Source organism: Theropithecus gelada, chromosome 5, assembly GCF_003255815.1.
Source record: "Theropithecus gelada isolate Dixy chromosome 5, Tgel_1.0, whole genome shotgun sequence".
NCBI lineage: Eukaryota > Metazoa > Chordata > Mammalia > Primates > Cercopithecidae > Theropithecus > Theropithecus gelada.
Genome location: NC_037672.1, coordinates 19,175,010 through 19,193,338, shown reverse-complemented (window position 1 = coordinate 19,193,338; position 18,329 = coordinate 19,175,010). Strand labels below are relative to the sequence as shown.

Genomic DNA, 18,329 nt, shown 5'->3' with positions numbered 1-18,329 from the left:
AAATTTTGTCCAAAGTAGCTGATGAAGATAGAACCACCAGATTTGGCAAGAGACTAGAGGGTCACCAAAGATTGCTGGTAGAAGGAGCTTTAGTAGTTGTGGCAAAGGGCACTGAGGTTATCACAGTGGATTTTTAATCAATTAACTTAAAAATTAGATATTAGATATAGCAAATTAAGTATATCAAGATGTCTAGCTATAGAGAGGAGAGAAATAGGATCTTACACAAATAAAGAGGATTTTATTTGTTGCTTCTTTTTTGTTTTTATTTTTTGAGGACAGAAGAATCTTGAGCATATTTAAAGACAGAGGAAAAGCTTTAATAAAAAGTTGTAAGTTGGCCGGGCGCGGTGGCTCAAGCCTGTAATCCCAGCACTTTGGGAGGCTGAGATGGGCGGATCACGAGGTCAGGAGATCAAGACCATCCTGGCTAACACGGTGAAACCCCGTCTCTACTAAAAAATACAAAATATTAGCCGGGCACGGTGGCGGGCGCCTGTAGTCCGAGCTACTCGGGAGGCTGAGGGAGGAGAATGGCGTGAACCCGGGAGTCGGAGCTTGCAGTGATCTGAGATCTGGCCACTGCACTCCAGCCTGGGCGACAGAGCGAGACTCCGTCTCAAAAAAAAAAAAAAAAAAAAAAAAGTTGCAAGTTAAAAAAATAAGAGAAATGAAAATAATTGGTGAAAAGGGACGCTATAAAAGAAGAAAACAGAGTGGATAAAGAAAAAAAAAGATCTGTTAAAAGCAGAAAGAGGTTTTACTGCTTTATTCTAAAACTAAAAATAAAAATCTGAGCCTCTAGAGGATTTTCGTGCAAAGAATGCTATAATTAGTGTTCTTACTTAAAAACTTCCAATAATCTAGTTGTTTGTGAAATACAGAAGAATAACTTCATTGCAATAAGAATATTACTCTTTTAATTTAAGAATATCTAGAATATAACTTTTGGCAAATGTTACTTCAGTAACAGGAACAGTATCAATATTAAACTGACCATACTTAAAAACCAAGGAAACTGGTTTACAAAGAGGAAGAATCATATCATTTATAATTTTGAATTAATGATGATAATGATGAATCTGATGAAAGAATCCTAAAATACCTTAGGAATGCCATAAAATTAAACTTATTCTCAAAACCTCCAAAATCAGACTCAATGAAGAATGACATGGTCTTTTTCATATAAGTAAGAGTAAGAAAATGAAAAGTATGTGAACTTTCCATGTCCTTTTGGCATCAGCATTTCACTAAATTAAAATAAAGGTAAATATATGTTTGTTTGTATGTACATATGCACAACTAGAAACTTGACACTACTTCATATATCAACACATTTAAAATAGTATCTTTGAAACAACACTGCTTTACCAACATTTTTATAAGTATACCCATATGTACAAAAATTAAGTGTATACGTAAGCCTCTACCTACTAAATACCTACCTTCTATTAAGTATTCCATTCCTTCTCTAATCCCACCAAGAGTCTTTGAAGTAGCTAATATCCCCATTTTACAGAGGCAGTGACTGATATTCAAAGTAGCTGGGTAACTGTTCAAGGTCATGCAGCTGAAAAGTGTCAGAGCAGAGATTCAAAGCTTCATGTATTTGACTTCAAAGCTCATGCTTTCTCTACCACGTTGTTTCCTCTCCTATATTTCCTGTCTGACCTTACCATTGCAGTATAAATCACTTCTCTGAGATCTAATCTATATACTATAAACCTCTGCTGTCATGTGATTTAATACATCAGGTTACCTATTGGCACTTCGGAGCACTCCAGAGATCCCATAATAAGGTGATGGCATTTTCCATTCGTTTTGCCATGTATACAAACTCCCCACCAATGAGCTGATCAAGTGAGCTATGGCATCCAGTTTCTGAATGGTAGCCTCCTTCCCTGGCCTTTCTAGTGTCTCCACCTGGTGAACTGCTAATCCCTCAAGGCCCCATCACTTCCCAAGTCCAAGCTACACCTCTCCATGAAGTGCATCTCTTGCCAGGCAGAGGTAATGGTCCCCGGCCTGGTACCCATAGGACACTTTTAAATCACTTATCACTAAAATTCATAATAATTCATCTCTTCCCTGCTGGAATGTGAGTCTTTCAAAGACAGTAGAGTATTTTATTCAATGTAGAATCAGCAGTTCCTAAAGCAATGTGTAGCACCGAACAGATAATAGGTGCTGTGTAGTGAAAACGACGTGGGTTTTGTAGGTGGTCAGGGGAGAAGCAATGGGTCTCAAATCCCAGTTCTGCCTCACATATCCGTGTGAGCTTGGGCAAGTTACTGCCTGTGAGATTCATGTCCTTAAATGCATGTGCATAATATTACCTATTTTAAACAGTTGCTACGAGGATTTTAAAAGAACAGATGCAAAGAATTAAGAGTCCCTGGTATACACTTAAGCACTTACTAAATATTAGTTTCCTGTCCTTTCACCCCATTGTCTTGAATGTCTTAATGCAGCATAGGTGAGATTCAAAAAGAGTAATTGCATATATAGATTGAAAAAGTATTAATCAAATGTCTAATAAGAATAAGAAACTGGCTGAACCCAGTGGCTCATGCCTATAATCCCAATACTTTAGGAGGCCAAGGAGGGACTTGAAGTCAGGAGTTTGAGACAAGCTTGAACTGCAAAGTGAGATCCTGTCTCTATGAAAAAAATCAAGAATTTATCCGAGTGGGTGGTGTGCTCCTGCAGTGCCAGCTACGTGGGAGGCTGAGGAAGGAGGATGTCTTGAGTCCAGGAATTCAAGGCAGCAGTGAGCTATGATGGTGCTACTGCACTCCTGCCTGGGTGACAAGGAGACCCTTAGTCTAAGGAAGGAAGAAAGGAAGGAAGGAGGGAAGAAAGGAAGGAAGGAAGGAAGGAAGGAAGGAAGGAAGGAAGGAAGGAAGGAAGGGAGGAAGGAAGGGAGGGAGGGAGGGAGGGAGGGAGGGAAATAGAGGGAGTGGAGGGAGGGAGGCAGGGAAAGAAGGAAGGAAGGAAGGAAGGAAGGAGGGAGGGAAAGAAATAGAGGGGCTGGAGGGAGGGAGGCACGGAAAGAAGAAAGGGAGGAAAGGAGGAAGGGAGGAAGGAAGAAAGAAAGGAAGGAAGGAAGGGAAATGGAGTGGAGGGAAGGAGGCAGGGAAAGAAGGAAGGAAAGAAGGAAGGAAGGAAGGAAGGAAGGAAGGAAGGAAGGAAGGAAGGAAGGAAGGAAGGAAGGAAAGAAGGAAGGAAGGAAAGAAGGAAGGAAGTTAGGAGGGAGGGAAAGAAATAGAGGGGCTGGAGGGAGGGAGGCATGGAAAGAAAGAAGGAAGGAAAGGAGGGAGGGAGGGAGGGAGGGAGGAAGGAAGGAAGGAAGGAAGGAAGGAAGGAAGGAAGGAAGGAAGGAAGGAAAGGGAGGGAAAAGGGAGGGGAAGGGAAGGGAGGAAAAAAACTGTAGTAGATGCTGCGTTTATCAGAGAAATGAATTTCTGCACTCAAGAAGTTGACAATCCTGTAATAAAAATACATATTTCATTTAGATTTTTTTTAAAATAGAAAATTGAGTGTTATAATTAAGTGCATGGATACTGCTATGGAGAAGGCAAGTGAGGATTCAGCTTTCTTTGGTTGGGGAAATACCAGAAGTGGTCCCCAATAATCTGGAATCTGAAATAAGTTTTGAAGAACTGATTATAACTCAGATTCATAGATATACAACAAAGGAAATCCTAAGTAAAAGTACAGTCTGGGCAAAGGCACAGAGGCAAGATTTCTCCACGAACAAAAACTGGTTTGTTTTGACTTGATAAAACAACAACAACAATAACAAAAAGCATAAGAAACTGCACTAGGATACGGACCTCAAATTGCAGGGAAATAAATCTACTGAAAAATTAATACTCAATGGATTATCTGGCTTATAATTCTCAAGCTTCCTAATTTGAGTCCCTCTACACTACATCTTAGAATTTTCAAGCCAAATTATACAAAAGAAGAAAAGAGAATTAAAATATAAATATAAACTGCTATCCACGCATAATAGATGCACATTCTACTTACTGATGTTGGGAAAGGGGCATAAGCTACTTTTCTAAATGAATAGGTTTCATTTGATATTAATATTGACCACAGGTGACTATTTATCCCTAGCTTGCAGGATCATGGAAACAGGAAATGTGAGTAATGATCAAAAGATAGTCTTGTGTATTTACAAGTAAAACTAAAAACATTTCTTCAGAGATGTCAGCATCCTTCTCCACTGACCAGTCCCCTTTCCCCCCGTGTTCCATACTCAAAATGTTCTACTGCCCCCTGCTGCTTTAAGTTTCAGAAATTTTTTTAATGCTTTCATTATCTTTCAATGATTTAACCGATTTTACCACTATACCTGTTTTCTCCCTTTTCTTTCAAAACGATCAAGATTCTAGGGTTTCTTTCTTGACCAAATTGGAAGCAATGAAGATATAAGAATTATACATAAGTTCATAGGAGGAACTTACAGCTTTGAAAATCTAACATATACTTAAGCTACCTTATGTGGGCACCATAACTTCTTTAGGATTATTATTATTATCATTATTATTTTGAGACAGTCTCACTCTGTTGCCCAGGCTGGAGTGCAGTGGCGTTATCTCGGCTCACTACAACCTCCGCCTCCCAGGTTCAAGCAATTCTCCTGCCTCAGTCTCCCAAGTAGCTGGGATTACAGGCGAGCACCACCATGCCTGGTTAATTTTTGTATTTTTAGTGGAGATGGGGTTTCACCATGTTGGCCAGGCTGGTCTCAAACTCCTGACCTCAAGTGATCTGCCCGCTTCGGCCTCCCAAAATGCTGGGATTATAGGCATGAGCCACCATGCCCAGCCAGGATTGCTTAATTACACATTTTTACAAGGAAGTAATAACTAATCTCCAAATACATCATTTGCCTCTCATTCTAATGGTAACCCACATTTTCTCACCCAAGTATACAAGCTGTGTGGTTGATTAGGGGGTTCCCATACATGGTGTTCTATATAAATTAGCTTAAATTTAATAGAAAGAATGTCTGACTTATGTTACAGAAATTTGTTAATTTCAGTTTCTTAACAGGTGGCACAGACCTTAATTTTTTCCCATGAGTTGTGATCTAGCCATCTCCAGTTCAGCAAACATTTGTTTTTCCTTCTTCTGGGGTGTATATATGTCTGTGTGGGGTGTGTGTGTATTTACACCTCCTGTTACCATTCTGTATGTTGGGTCACAGGGGTACATGATAACCAAAAGCAAAACTAAAAAGCAGAACCACATGAAAGGTTATCAGTTTAGCAGCAACTAAACAGCATAGCATCATAAGCATGGCTTGCTTTCAACATTACATTCAGCAAACATTTTTGAATACCTGCTATGTGCCAAAATGCAGTGAAACCACATACTCCTCCTTTGAAGAACTCACAGTCTAGTGCACTAGCAACAAAACTACTTCTTTTGCATTTTGATCTTAGATAAATGAAGGCATCACAATCCACCAACTAATTAACCTGGCAGATATTAAAACCATTCTGCATTCATTTTGAAGTTATACTTTGCTATGTAACAGACTACTCTAAAATGTAGTAACTTAAAATAACAACCACCAATCACTCTCTCTTAAAATTCTGTGGTTTGAGGGGGCAGTTTTTGCGTTTTGTATGGTATGGTGGGGGTGAGGGGATGGCTGGAAGTTACGAAATGGCCTGAGCGTTGGGACTGGCTGGGAGCACAGACGGGAATGTAAGCTCTGCATATCCATTTTCCTTCAGGTGCATCTCTTTGTATCACATCTCGGGCTTCCTTATAGCAAGGCAGCTGTTCCAAGATGGTGCACTCTAACCACAAGTATTCCAAGCAAGAAGACAATCTCTAATACGTAAGCAATTGTCAAGCCTCAGCTTGCATCTCACTTGCTAATGTCTCACTGGCCAGTGCTTGTCACATGGTCAAGCTCAGATTCAAGGAAAGGCACTACACACGGGCATGAAAATTGAGAGGTGTGTTTCACTGGAGTCAAAGTAAAAGTCTATTACAATTCCTCTCCTTCCTTCACAACCATGTATCTTCGAGTTCTTCAAATACATTCTATATTACCCATTTCCACTGCCTTATAGTCAATTTTCAGTTCTCTCTTACCTTATTTTTTCCTTCCTTTCTTTCGTTTTCTTTTGTTTTAAAAAAAGATATCTAGTTGAGCTTTTAATTAAGAGTAGGAGGATAAGTAGCATGATTCATCCAATGAACAAACGTGTATTGAGTAGTTTACAGTAATATACACTGGTAGGAACCCTTTGTGACACAAGAGATACTGCAGAAAACACCTCCTCTGCTATCATAGCTAAAACTCTGCAGGAGAAAAATCACATAAGCCTCTAGGCCCTCAAACCCACCCTTAAAATGGTAATTATGTTTCTATTTTACAGATTTCAACATGTCTCAACAATGCTTAAATATTTTCCATGTTGATCCCAGCCTAGCAGGTGTGATTCAAACTCAGTTATCACCTCATGTAGCGTGGCACAGACCAGCCTTCCAAGGTTCATCTCCTATCATTTCCCTTGAATTTACCACCTATTCACCTTTGTAGTTCTATGTCTTTATTTTTGCCATTCTATCTAGCTGGAATATTCTTCCTCAGTCCTAAGCTCCCAGTGCATATAATTTTATTTAAGAGCCACATTCATGTACTCTTCTATGAGGCACTCACATAGACAGAAAGAAGAAATCACATACCTATGCCTACACAGACGGTGATCCTACCTCTGACTTAAGCCTGATGCTGTGTCATTGTTGTTTGTTTATCCATTCAGTGGAGCGTGGGCTCCTCAAGATCATCATGCTCATGGCCATACCACAAGGCATTTTCTATTAACACAGAGGTTGGTACAAAGGAGGAAAAGAAAGAAAGACAGGAAGAGGCATCTGTCTTTCATTTCTATGAAATGTACTGTCTTTCATATATGATCTTCAAAATAAAAAAAAAAAACACACAACTGGAATTCCACATTAGCTTTAAGACCTCAGAGCTTCTACGAGATGAAATGTGTTCTAATGATACATGGAAGCTAATAAATAAATTCCTCTTCAATGAAAACAATAAAACAAGTAAAATATAAAGAGCCACTGCACTTTGTTTCAGTCCTTGTTTCAACGCCTTGTAATCTGCAAAGTGCCTGGCTTGTAAGGGCACTGACAGTGGCTCTCTAAATCTAGCCAGCCACAGGAAATCTTGAATTAAATTCTACTCTTTTACAAATAGAATTCAAACAGTGAACCTGTATTAAAGTAAGTCTTGCACAGTATAAAACTAACATTTTCCATGTAACACTACTTGAACTTTGAGGTCATCACAGATACAGATAATAAAGGATTCAAAAGTATATTATTTGAATTAATAATAAAATATGTCTTAAACTTTAAGTGTAATGTAGATAATGGGATAAGATTTAATGTAGATAATGGGATAAGATTTCATCAGTGAATGGATTTTAACAAAGTCATAAAAGTGAAGACAGAACACAAATTTATATCATGAAATTTCCACGTCATATATAATCAGATACAAACAATTGTGTAATTCACTAAGCCACTGAATTCATGGTAATCGATTTTATCGGATGATAAACGTTTGCTTTAAAATTGCACCAAGGCTTTCTAGAGTCAAGCCCCATTAAACATTCCAATGCATCCTGCAATCGATTGCTCTCCCGTCTTGCTCCCTGATCACACTGGATTGCACAGTAATTTCCTCAGGTGGATGTTACACCCTCTCCTTAACCTCCCTCCTTCAATATATCCCCCTTTTTCATGACACATCTCAAGTGCCATCTCCTCCTACAGTCCTCACGAACCCTTTACCTCAGAGTGAATTATCTAGCCTCTCACATCATGCAGCCATTTCAATTTCGATACTCTGAAAGCTGGTCACTGTTTTCTAGATGTGTTCTTCCATCCCTCCCACAGAAATTATGTTTTATTTAACTTGTCCATCCCCCATTGCCTGGCATGATGCAGACACTGGATAACTGATGGAATAAATGATGACACAAAATGAAGTTTCCAACACATCTTTTAATTTCAATAGTCATTTGTTTAAATGGCTTTACTTTCATGAACACTAGAGAAAGACTGAAATCTATATCAGATATCTTAAATTTAAGCCAATTCTTCATTTATAATAGGCAAAGAAAATCAAATATAATAAACTGAAAAAAATACAAATTCCATGATATGAAAGAATAGATTCAAAAATGAGTGAAAGCACAACCCCGAAATGTGTCATATGTTTCTGCCCCTTTGGCAAAATGATAAAAAGCAAAAAAATTAATCTTCATTTCTCTAGTTCTATTTTTGCCACTTATTAGATACATACTCCTTCTGGAAAATTAGGTCAGTAAGATCTCTTGTTCTTAATTTCACAGATTACTATTAAGAAATGCATAGGAAAATCCAGTCCTTATAAACTACAAGGCAAGGCTTGGTTATTACTGAGCCAAAAAATCAATAGTATATTTTTGCACCAAAAAATGATTGAGCCGGATGAACATTTAGCCCGATCACTGTCTAGCATAGTTAGGGAGAATTTTCCTTCGAGAAATAAAATATTCATCATTTCTAATTATAAATGGTACTGTTGTCAAGACAACTTTTCTCAGGAGAGATAGGATTATTCTAAAATGGTTCTCTTTAACATTTTTTTAATCTCAATTCTTATTTACAAATGAAAATACATCCTCCTCTACTAATATCTCATTAGTCTAAAGACTCGTGAATTTAAAAGAAATGTTACTTGGGAAAGCTTTCAATAGCGTTTTCTTCCTTAACTCTTCTAGCGAGTTAGAATTCATGCCATGATAATTTAACTACGTAGCTCTTCAGTTAAAAGTAGGGAGTCTGAAACTAATACTACATAAGTGGCAGGTACAATAGAATTAGTATGCCCCATTAACGCCTGGCCATTGGTGCAAAATGATATTCAGAATGGCATGAAGAACAAAAGGGTAATTGGGTATAACAAGAATCTGACGTTAGCAAACATAGGTCTATTTGGCCATTCTTACAAGCATGATTCACTGCAGCATTGCAAAAAAGAGACATTCTCATACAGAAAGTTTCAAACAGCCAGTAACATGCTTATCTCCTTAAGATAAAAATAAAGATGCATCCCAAACAGCGAGCATTTTGAATTATAAAAATGTAGTGTTATCATTGTCCATAAATTAAAAATTTTAAATTTTGTAATTTTTAAAGCTCTTCAGTATCTTATTTGATTTCCCTATCAACCATATGAACAAAGCAAAGAATTAGCATCTCATTGAATATATGAGAAAACAGTTACATATACTGTTCAAGAGACCATAGCCTTTAAAGAGTTGCTCATTCATTCACTCATTTATCCAACTTGCATGAAGTATTTAGCAAAAGACAAAATCTGTCGTATATGTTAAGGTAACACAAAGGTTAATGAGGTTACTTTTTAAAATTAGAAAACCATGTATACCATATCCAATTTTTTTTTTTTTCAAAATGAAACTGAAAATTCATTAAGTGCTATTGCATTTTAGGCTCCTGGTAGTATAATCATACTCAAATGAAGCTCTAGCAGAAACAAAGTTAAGCTTTTTTAAAATTATAGGAAGAGTTCCATAAAAGCTTAGTGCTTGATTTTAGCAATAGAGATTTATTTCTCTTGAAATTTAAAACAAGTAATCTATGGTAGTTATTTAACACAGAATATAATTTATCACATAACATATATCCATTACCATGTTAGTGAATATACAGGAAATAAAAACAAAGAGGATGTATTTGTGTACACGTGTGTGTCCATGTCTGCACATGTCTACGTGTGTGAGACAACTAAAATGCACTCATCATATACTATATCTTAGGACATATCGATATGAGGTTAGCTAGGGAATTAAGGTTTACAAAGTGATAAATGCACAGAAATTATAAAATTTTATATATTCTAAACTATAAAAACAAATGAATGTTCTTGCACAATATAATTCCATGTTCCTTGTCAAGATAAATGTATCATATTGAATGTTTTTGTAATCTTCGAACATCTTTTGATAAAATACATCCTACATAATTCAAATAAGTAAAAACCATTCCACTTTTCTTTACTGAGAACAAAACACAGAACCAAATAATTATGGGAATTCAATACCACCCTAAATGATTCATTGTGTTAGACCTTGAACTTAGTTTAGGATCTTTACTTTTTTTAAAGTAAGGTATGTGGTTTTAAAAAAGTCATATAATAGAGTCATGTGATTTTAATCATTTTATAAATTTGATTAGCTTAAAGATCTGAAAAGAGATGGTCCCACGTGTATTAATCTAATCATAAAATATTGTACTAAAGAATGTTTATGAGCATTAAAATGTTCCATATATTCTACATTGGTCTTTATTGTGAAAAGGTTGTATTTATAAGATTAACTTTACCTTGAATAAAGACATCATTCATTTTTAAATAATGACCCTATTTCAGTTTCCTAGGCATGATCTCAATAGATTAATAATTGTACTATTAATGACTAAAAGATAATTAATATAACATACTGTACTATTTTTAGCAGAGATTATCTGTTATGGAGCCCTATGGACAGCCAAGGCTAAAGAAAAGTGTTTTGGCTTTGACAAATGGACAACTGCAATAATGTCAGGAAATCTCAATAGAATATGGAATTGGCTCCCCCTGTCGGGCCTTAAAAGTCCACATTTTTTGACCATCACCACCTCACTTCACAAAACTAAAAAAGAAAAAAAAGGCAAAATGAACAACTTCAACAAAATCAAAGACCTGTAACACTGCCAACACTGCATTTAAAACTCTGCTCAGCTATATTTTTCTCTATAGAAAAAGAAATCATGAAAATCAGCATGTGGTAAAGAAAGTAGGAACTCATTTTCAATTTAGTGAAATAGATAAAGCATCCAAATGAGGTATATAATATCACAAATAGCATTGATTTCTTTCCTCGTTGAGAAAACACATGCCCTCCTTTGAACAAAGTGTACAAGAAAGTATAATAGCTAATTCTTCACTAAAAACGTGGTTTGAGATAAAGTTCCAGTAACAAAATTGGTTTTGATCCTTGTTGATATAAATATATTAGAAATAATGTTTTTTAAAAGTCTGTATATTCTTACTGATAAAGCAATACAGGGCTTTATATCTCTTTAAAAAATAGCTATGTCATAAATCACCCACTGCGTGGATTGTCTTTGGCTTCAATACAATTGGTGTGGCAAGAGCAAAGAAAATCATATAGGCCCTGCTTGCTTATATACATAAAATATTGGGGAAAACATATTGTAAAAAAGTAACACAGTCTGAGATAAATGTCAAATTACATTGTCAAATTGCGTTTTTGCAATATACGAAAACATACTGCAAATATTAATGATAGATCAATGTCAAATTACAACTATGAATAATGGCAATTTTGCAATTATTAAAAATGATGCAATAAATTACAATCCCCAATTTCCAAACAAAGAGCTTACTATCAACCTCTCTGATATTGCCTCAGCTCAGCAAGGGCTCTGCCAGCATCACTATGAGAGATACTGTGAAAAACTATAAAGTTTTTATTGAAATAAGACGTTGTGAAGGGGAAAACAAAGAAATAAATTAAAAATCACAACTAAGCAACAAGACTTTCTTAAACTGCCAGCAACATATCAAGATGTTTCTGTCATATCCTCATGGTGTTTCTTGGACTTAGTAAATCATTTTAACTGTACCATTTAGAAAGTTAAGGTTAATAAGCCTTACCAATAAGTCCAGAGCATTAAAGGGGCCAAAATGCCTCAACCTACAGGAATCCCTTGAAGACGACTGCTTTTCCTTTAAAGAGCAGGTTATATAGCAAACTCTGGGTCCTGCTGTTCCCATAGGTCCACAAGAGAACTCTGGTGACTTTTGAATAAGAGGCACAAAAGAAAAGGATAAATACCAAAATTAGTGCCTTCTGGAAATTCCTATAAGACCATTTCCTTTCTATAAAATTAACAGAAAATAGGGCTCACGCCTGTAATCCCAGCATTTTGGGAGGCCAAGGCAAGCAGATCACCTGAGGTTAGGAGTTCAAGACCAGCCTGACCAACAAGGAGAAACCCCGTCTCTACTGAAAATACAAAAATTAGCCGGGCATGGTGGCGCATGCCTGTAATCCCAGCGACTCAGGAGGCTGAGGCAGGAGAATGGCTTGAACCCAGGAGGCGGAGGCTGCAGTGAGCTGAGATTGTGCCATTGTACTCCAGCCTGGGCAACAAGAGGGAAACTCTGTCTCAAAAAGAAAAAAAAAAAAAAAAACTGAGAGAAAATACCCATCACTATGCTCTTTTCTGCACATATGCCTTTAGGACCCAGTACTCAAGCAAACATTGGTACTGTCTCTTAGATACATATGGATTAAATAGGCTGTGTGCACTGGCCTGGGAACTGAACCAATATTTACAACATTGTTTCTATGGGAAAACATGTTCCAAGTACTAAATAACTTGCAAACCTTTGGAATACACTGATATGAAAACTTTTATGAGATACATTATGAAGACAAGGTATCCGTTACAGTCAACTCAGAGTTAATTCATGTGTTGATCTCCTCTTTTTACCTCCTATTTGTTTTTCCTCATGGTCTAGAAAAGGAAGAAAAATGCTACGACTTACACAAATATATCATTTTTGTTCATAAAAACCCTATGAGAATTTTTTAGAAATTATCAGTAAGAACACATATTACACCTCTTAACAACTTTAATTCTACCACAGTCACCCTACCCTATTTCAGTTAGCCTATTTATTACATTAACATTTTTGCCTGGGGAATCAAAAAATTATGATTTTCCAGAGCTTGCTGGTTAGAAAACACAGATTTTACTGTACTTGGTTTCTCATTTATCTGGAATGACTTTTCATCTGCTGGCGAATAGCTGATTCAAAACATCCAAGTTCTTAGCATTCAAGTGGAAGGGGGAAAATCTCTCAGAATATTTTTCCTCTAGACTTTGAGGCAATCATTAGAACATCTTAAAAATATGAAATGGTTACAAAAAGAAAACTTGCTTCCACATTTTAAAATTCAGGAAAACAAAGTTTCACATCAGGCAAATCCATTAATTTTGAATTTATTAGTAAACATACAAACTATTTCTTAAAGAATCACAGTTGATGACAGCACTCATCTTTTAAAATATTTTATTAAACCAAGCTATTATAAAGATTTTTCAAAAAAGAAATGAAGACTAAGAAGTACGGTAAGAAATGCATACGAATTAAGCACACTATTTGTAAAGAAGCAAGGAAAAGAAAGTCTGGGTTCAAAACAGGAAAAAATGGCACTTTGAAAATCAAGATATATTAACTGTAAAGCATGTTCAAGGACAAGCTCAAGAGCTTCCGATTGCACATAACATAATGTGTGTGCGCATGCTGAGCTGTCAGCCTTTGCATTAGCAGGGAAGAAAGGGCAATTTCACACTGACACTAGTAAGTCATAAACAGAACATTTCAAGTTAGAAATGCTATCCCCTTTTCATTCACTTTTAGACGGTTTCAATTTATTTGATGAAATCTGCACTTGCTTTTCTTTTCAGAGGATACGTTCAGTTAAACACATTAAAGAAAAGTTCCCATTTGTTCCTTTCACAGATACTCCATCACACTGAGTTAGAGTGGTGTGGCAGCGTAAAAGAAAGTGGCACATTTAGTCAACTAAGGCACAATACTGTTTACATCCATGAAACTAAGCATTTAATAAAAATTGGAAGGTGGTTACTTCCTGAGGCTTATGTAGTGTCTATAATCCAACATCACAGAATGGAATATAAGGCCACGGTGGGGTTGTTTACCTGTCAATCACTTGTCAGTCCTACAGCTTCTCTACAAATACCCCTTGTACTTGGAAACTCTTCACCAATTGCTATAATTAGAATTTTTAAATACAGCAATAGACACATTTTCTAAAACTACTAAATTAAATCACCAACAGACACAAAAGGAAAGGTAATGCCATGGTAACTTTTGTGCAACTGAAAAATTACATTTTTAAAACCTTTTTTCTAGTTCAGATCATTGCTTTATTTTTTATTTTATTCTCTTTGCTTAATGCCATATTCTGCTCTCTGCATTTTTCGACATTTAAAATTATTGTTAAGTAGGTGGGAAAATAAAATAAGCAGTAAGTTAACTAATATCTCTGTATTTACACAGAGAGAATAGGAACTGTGTAATCAGTTTATTCTCATAAGCATAACAAAAGAGTAATTAATTTGTCTAGCTTGTTACTCTTTCTAGAATATCTACAGTATGTAAAAGGCTGGTAGACAACCCATGACAGAAAACTTGTCTGAACATACTTCTGACTCCCAGACATTTTCTTGGATTGAATATATTTCGTATATGGCACTGACCATCATACAGACAAAGTGCAAATGTCTCCTATAGACCATTGTGGCAAAGAACATGTTAATTTCAGCATGTGATTCTAGTAACACTTTATTTAAAAATATCTGTCCCTCCATTTTTCCTTCCTTATTTTTTTCAAAGTACTCAAGAGATATAAAGCCTGCAATTAGAGATTCCCTTATAATTATGCCTTTTTTCCCTTATAAAAAAGCATCAATGTTAAATTTTTAAAAGAAAGAAATCATTGTGCACAGCAAAAATCTTTCAATATATTTCCTTGAAATCCTGAAAATATTATGAATTTGCTTTGTTTTATTTCACTTTATCAGGATGAATAACTTCTCAGGAAGCCCAAATACCTTTCCAGGGGCATGAGGCAGGGACTGGATTAAGCTGGCAATAAAGGAGTTGGGTTGGATTGACTTACTACTAAGATAGCTGATGGTCATCTGCCCTTCACTTGAGCAGCTAACTTAGCAGTAACTTCTGCCCAAACCTGAGTGAAGATTTCCTCCAAAAGTCATGACCAAATTAAAAGTTGTTACCATAAGTCTACTTTGTTCAAATTAAAGTTAAATTAGCATCTTTCCATAGGAATGGAATCTGGAAATCATTTTTACCAACAAAGGTTTTCAAATTAAAATCACTGTACTCACAGTGTATCAGAGAGGGGCCCTGGGAACCTTTCAACAGTAGGGGCCTCTTTATCATCCTTGCTTTAAGCAAATAAACTCCAGTTAATCTATTTTATAAGTAATTATTTTGTATCAGATTCACTATTAAATGGAATTCAGTGGCAGAAACATTAAAATTATAAATGTTTAAGGCAAGGTTCTTTTGCAACGTTCCCAACAGGGGCATAGTGCCAAACCCTTGACATGGGCCTTGGAAAGGAAAGTCACTTCCAATATCAAATTACTTTGGTCTTTCTGAGCTAACTAGTCTTTGATACTTCTTTGAAAGGATAACACCTCAGATGTTTAAAAAGTTTTGATTAAGTAGCACCTCTGTTTTATCTCTTTCTTCTAAACAGTGCAAGTCTCTTCAACTGATTCTCGTGTGATATACCATTCAGACCTTTTAATAGCCTCCTTGTTTTTCTTTGACTGCCTTTCAGGCTGCCCATGTTGCTATTATGATATCATTTCTCAATTTAAAAGATGGCCTGTTTTATGAACCTCAGAATACATGAATTCCAACCACGGCTATCTACCTTTCACTAACGAGGCTAGTCAATCTTCAGCTTTCTCATCCATAAATTACATCATAGCTGCTTTTACAAATAATTTTACATGTATAAATTAAAAGGCCATATATAACTTCTCATAAAAGTGTCAGACAAAATGTGAATTTCCTTGGCTCATTGCAACCTCTGTCTCCTGAGTTGAAGCAATTCTTGTGTCTCAGCCTCTTGATGTAGCTGGGATTATAGGCATGTGCCACCATGCCCAGCTAATTTTTGCAATTTTAGTAGAGACAGGATTTCATCATGTTGACCAGGCTAGTCTCAAACTCCTGGCCTCAAGTGATCCACCTACCTCAGCCTCCCAGACTGCTGGGATTACAGGCATGAGCCACCACACCCAGACAATATATGGGTACTTTCTAAAGACAGAAAACAAACAAACAAAAATGAGAAGCATCATATACAGTTCTGTGAATTTCAGGTAGGTATCTTTAAATATTGACAAATGTAAACACCATGAAATGGTAGAAAAAAGAAAGAAAAAAGGATTGGTGTCCCTGGACCAGGTAAATACCAGGCAGCACGGAGTCTTGCGAGGACCTTCACACAGGAAGCCCACATCCCTGAGCCACAGTGAAGGCTCCCCCTCCATGGGCCAGGCGATCTTGGGCAAGTCACATAACATCTGTGACACCTGTCTCCACCTAAGTTTCTACGATAGTTTCCAGCACGGGAAGTGTATTATCCTTCTTATTCTCACATGAAAAATAAAGGCCACATTAATACATCTATGCCTCTAGTTCTTCAAATAGTAGAAGATGGGAAATGGTTTCAGGAAGAAAGCTAAAAATTGATTCTAAACCCTGAAAAAATAGTAATGCCCTTCCATTCGTGATTCGAGTTCACATTACTATGCATTAAGAACTTCACTTGATAATCACTAGTACCTCAAACGAAACACTGAGGGAACCAGCTCTCTTTGCTGTTTATACAGGTTTGTTAAAAATTTTAGTCTACTTTCACCCAAACCTACCATACAATATACAACAGCTATTTCATTGCTAATATCTTTTTAAATGTCCTTCCTCTTTTCCTAACAGTTTCATCCCGAATTGTGACTTTGGATCATGGTATTATTTTTGTAACTGATCTCTAGGCTTCCAGTCTGTTTCCTTCAATTCATAGTCATAATCTTCCCAGGGCATGATCTTAATCAGATCACCCCTGCCTATCAAATAAAGTCTGAATGAAGTTCTTAGCCTGGCATCTGAGAGTCTTTAAAATAGCTTGAATGGACTTTCCTTCCTTAACCTAATACTGCAAACATTTGAACTTTTCTCCAGTCAATGAGCACACCTTTTAAGCATGTCAACTAAGTCATCCTTTCTATATAGACTTTTTTTTCCCCTCTTTCTACACAGACTTCCCCCCGCCCCATGCCTTTGGAAACTATAGAAATCCACTTAAAGAGAAGTCTCTGTTGCCTTCACAGATAACCCATTCAGAATAGATTTTTGCTCTAGGGTCCTGTGGCACCCACATGATGCAAAATTACTCAGAGCATGGGGTGGAGTCATTATCATTGTATCGTTACTCGGTCATATAATACATAATCACTGTATCATTACTCAATCAAATAATAAATACGGCCGCTTCAAGTAGACCAAAAAAAATAAAGAAAAAAGAAAAAGCTAGGAAACTGTCACTCTTCAAAAAACAGACAAATACATTAGCTAATCCCTAACCAAATAATCTTATTGTAACCAGTTTGATATAGACAAATAACATATGTGTTTTAAAGTAACCATCACATCAGACAGCACATAAACAGCTGTGATTTTATCATTGCTAATAAAAAAGATTTCTAAAGCTCAAAACTAAAAAATTTCCATAAACACTGTCTACCTAGTACTATGCCAGAGTGTTTCTCCTCCTCCCCCTCCTCCTTCCCTCTTCCCTCTTCCTCCTCCTCCCCTTTCTTCTTCTTCTTCTTCCTCTTCTTCTTCTTCCTTCTTCTTCCTTCTTCTCCTTCTCCCTTCTTCTCCTTCCCCTTCTTCTTGTTCTCCTCCTCCTCCTCCTCCTCTTTCTTCCCTCCTCCTCCTCTTTCTTCTTCTTCTTCCTCTTCTGCTTCTTCCTTCTTCTTCCTTCTTCTTCTCCCTTCTTCTCCTTCCCCTTCTTCTTGTTCTCCTCCTCCTCCTCCTCTTTCTTCCCTCCTCCTCCTCCTCTTTCTTCTTCTTCTTCCTCTTCTTCTTCTTCCTTCTTCTCCTTCTCCCTTCTTCTCCTTCCCCTTCTTCTTGTTCTTCTTCTCTTTTTTATTTTGAGGCAGGTCTCACTATATCACCCAGGAAGCTACTCTCTGACTCCTGTTCTCAAGCGATCCTGTCACCTCAGCCTCCCAAGTAGCTGTAACAAATCTATGAATTAATTAATATTACTTTCATTTTACAGAAGAAAATACTAAAGCTCAGAATGATTATTTTTCCTAAAGAGTCACACGCTGACTAAATGGCTGGAACGATTCTAATCAAGATGTTCTGACACAAAACGTGTTCCTTTTATTAGAGACCTACAATTCATTATTTCTATTCCAGAGGCAGAGAAAAAATGAAGAGGTTGTTTTATACCTACAGTTGAGAGAATGTCAATGAATGGGGAAAAGAGAATTCATCATAAACTATTCATTTGAAAGGAGAATTGGCTAATGAATCTTGAAATTAGTGTATCTGCTTT

The 18,329-nt window shown here is 36.6% G+C and overlaps 1 protein-coding gene across 4 annotated transcripts in view; it reads right to left on the bottom strand.

The window, feature by feature from the left end:
- SLIT2 (slit guidance ligand 2) overlaps positions 1–18,329 on the bottom strand; it is a 370,015-nt gene that overhangs the window by 311,916 nt on the left and 39,770 nt on the right. The window lies entirely within an intron of this gene.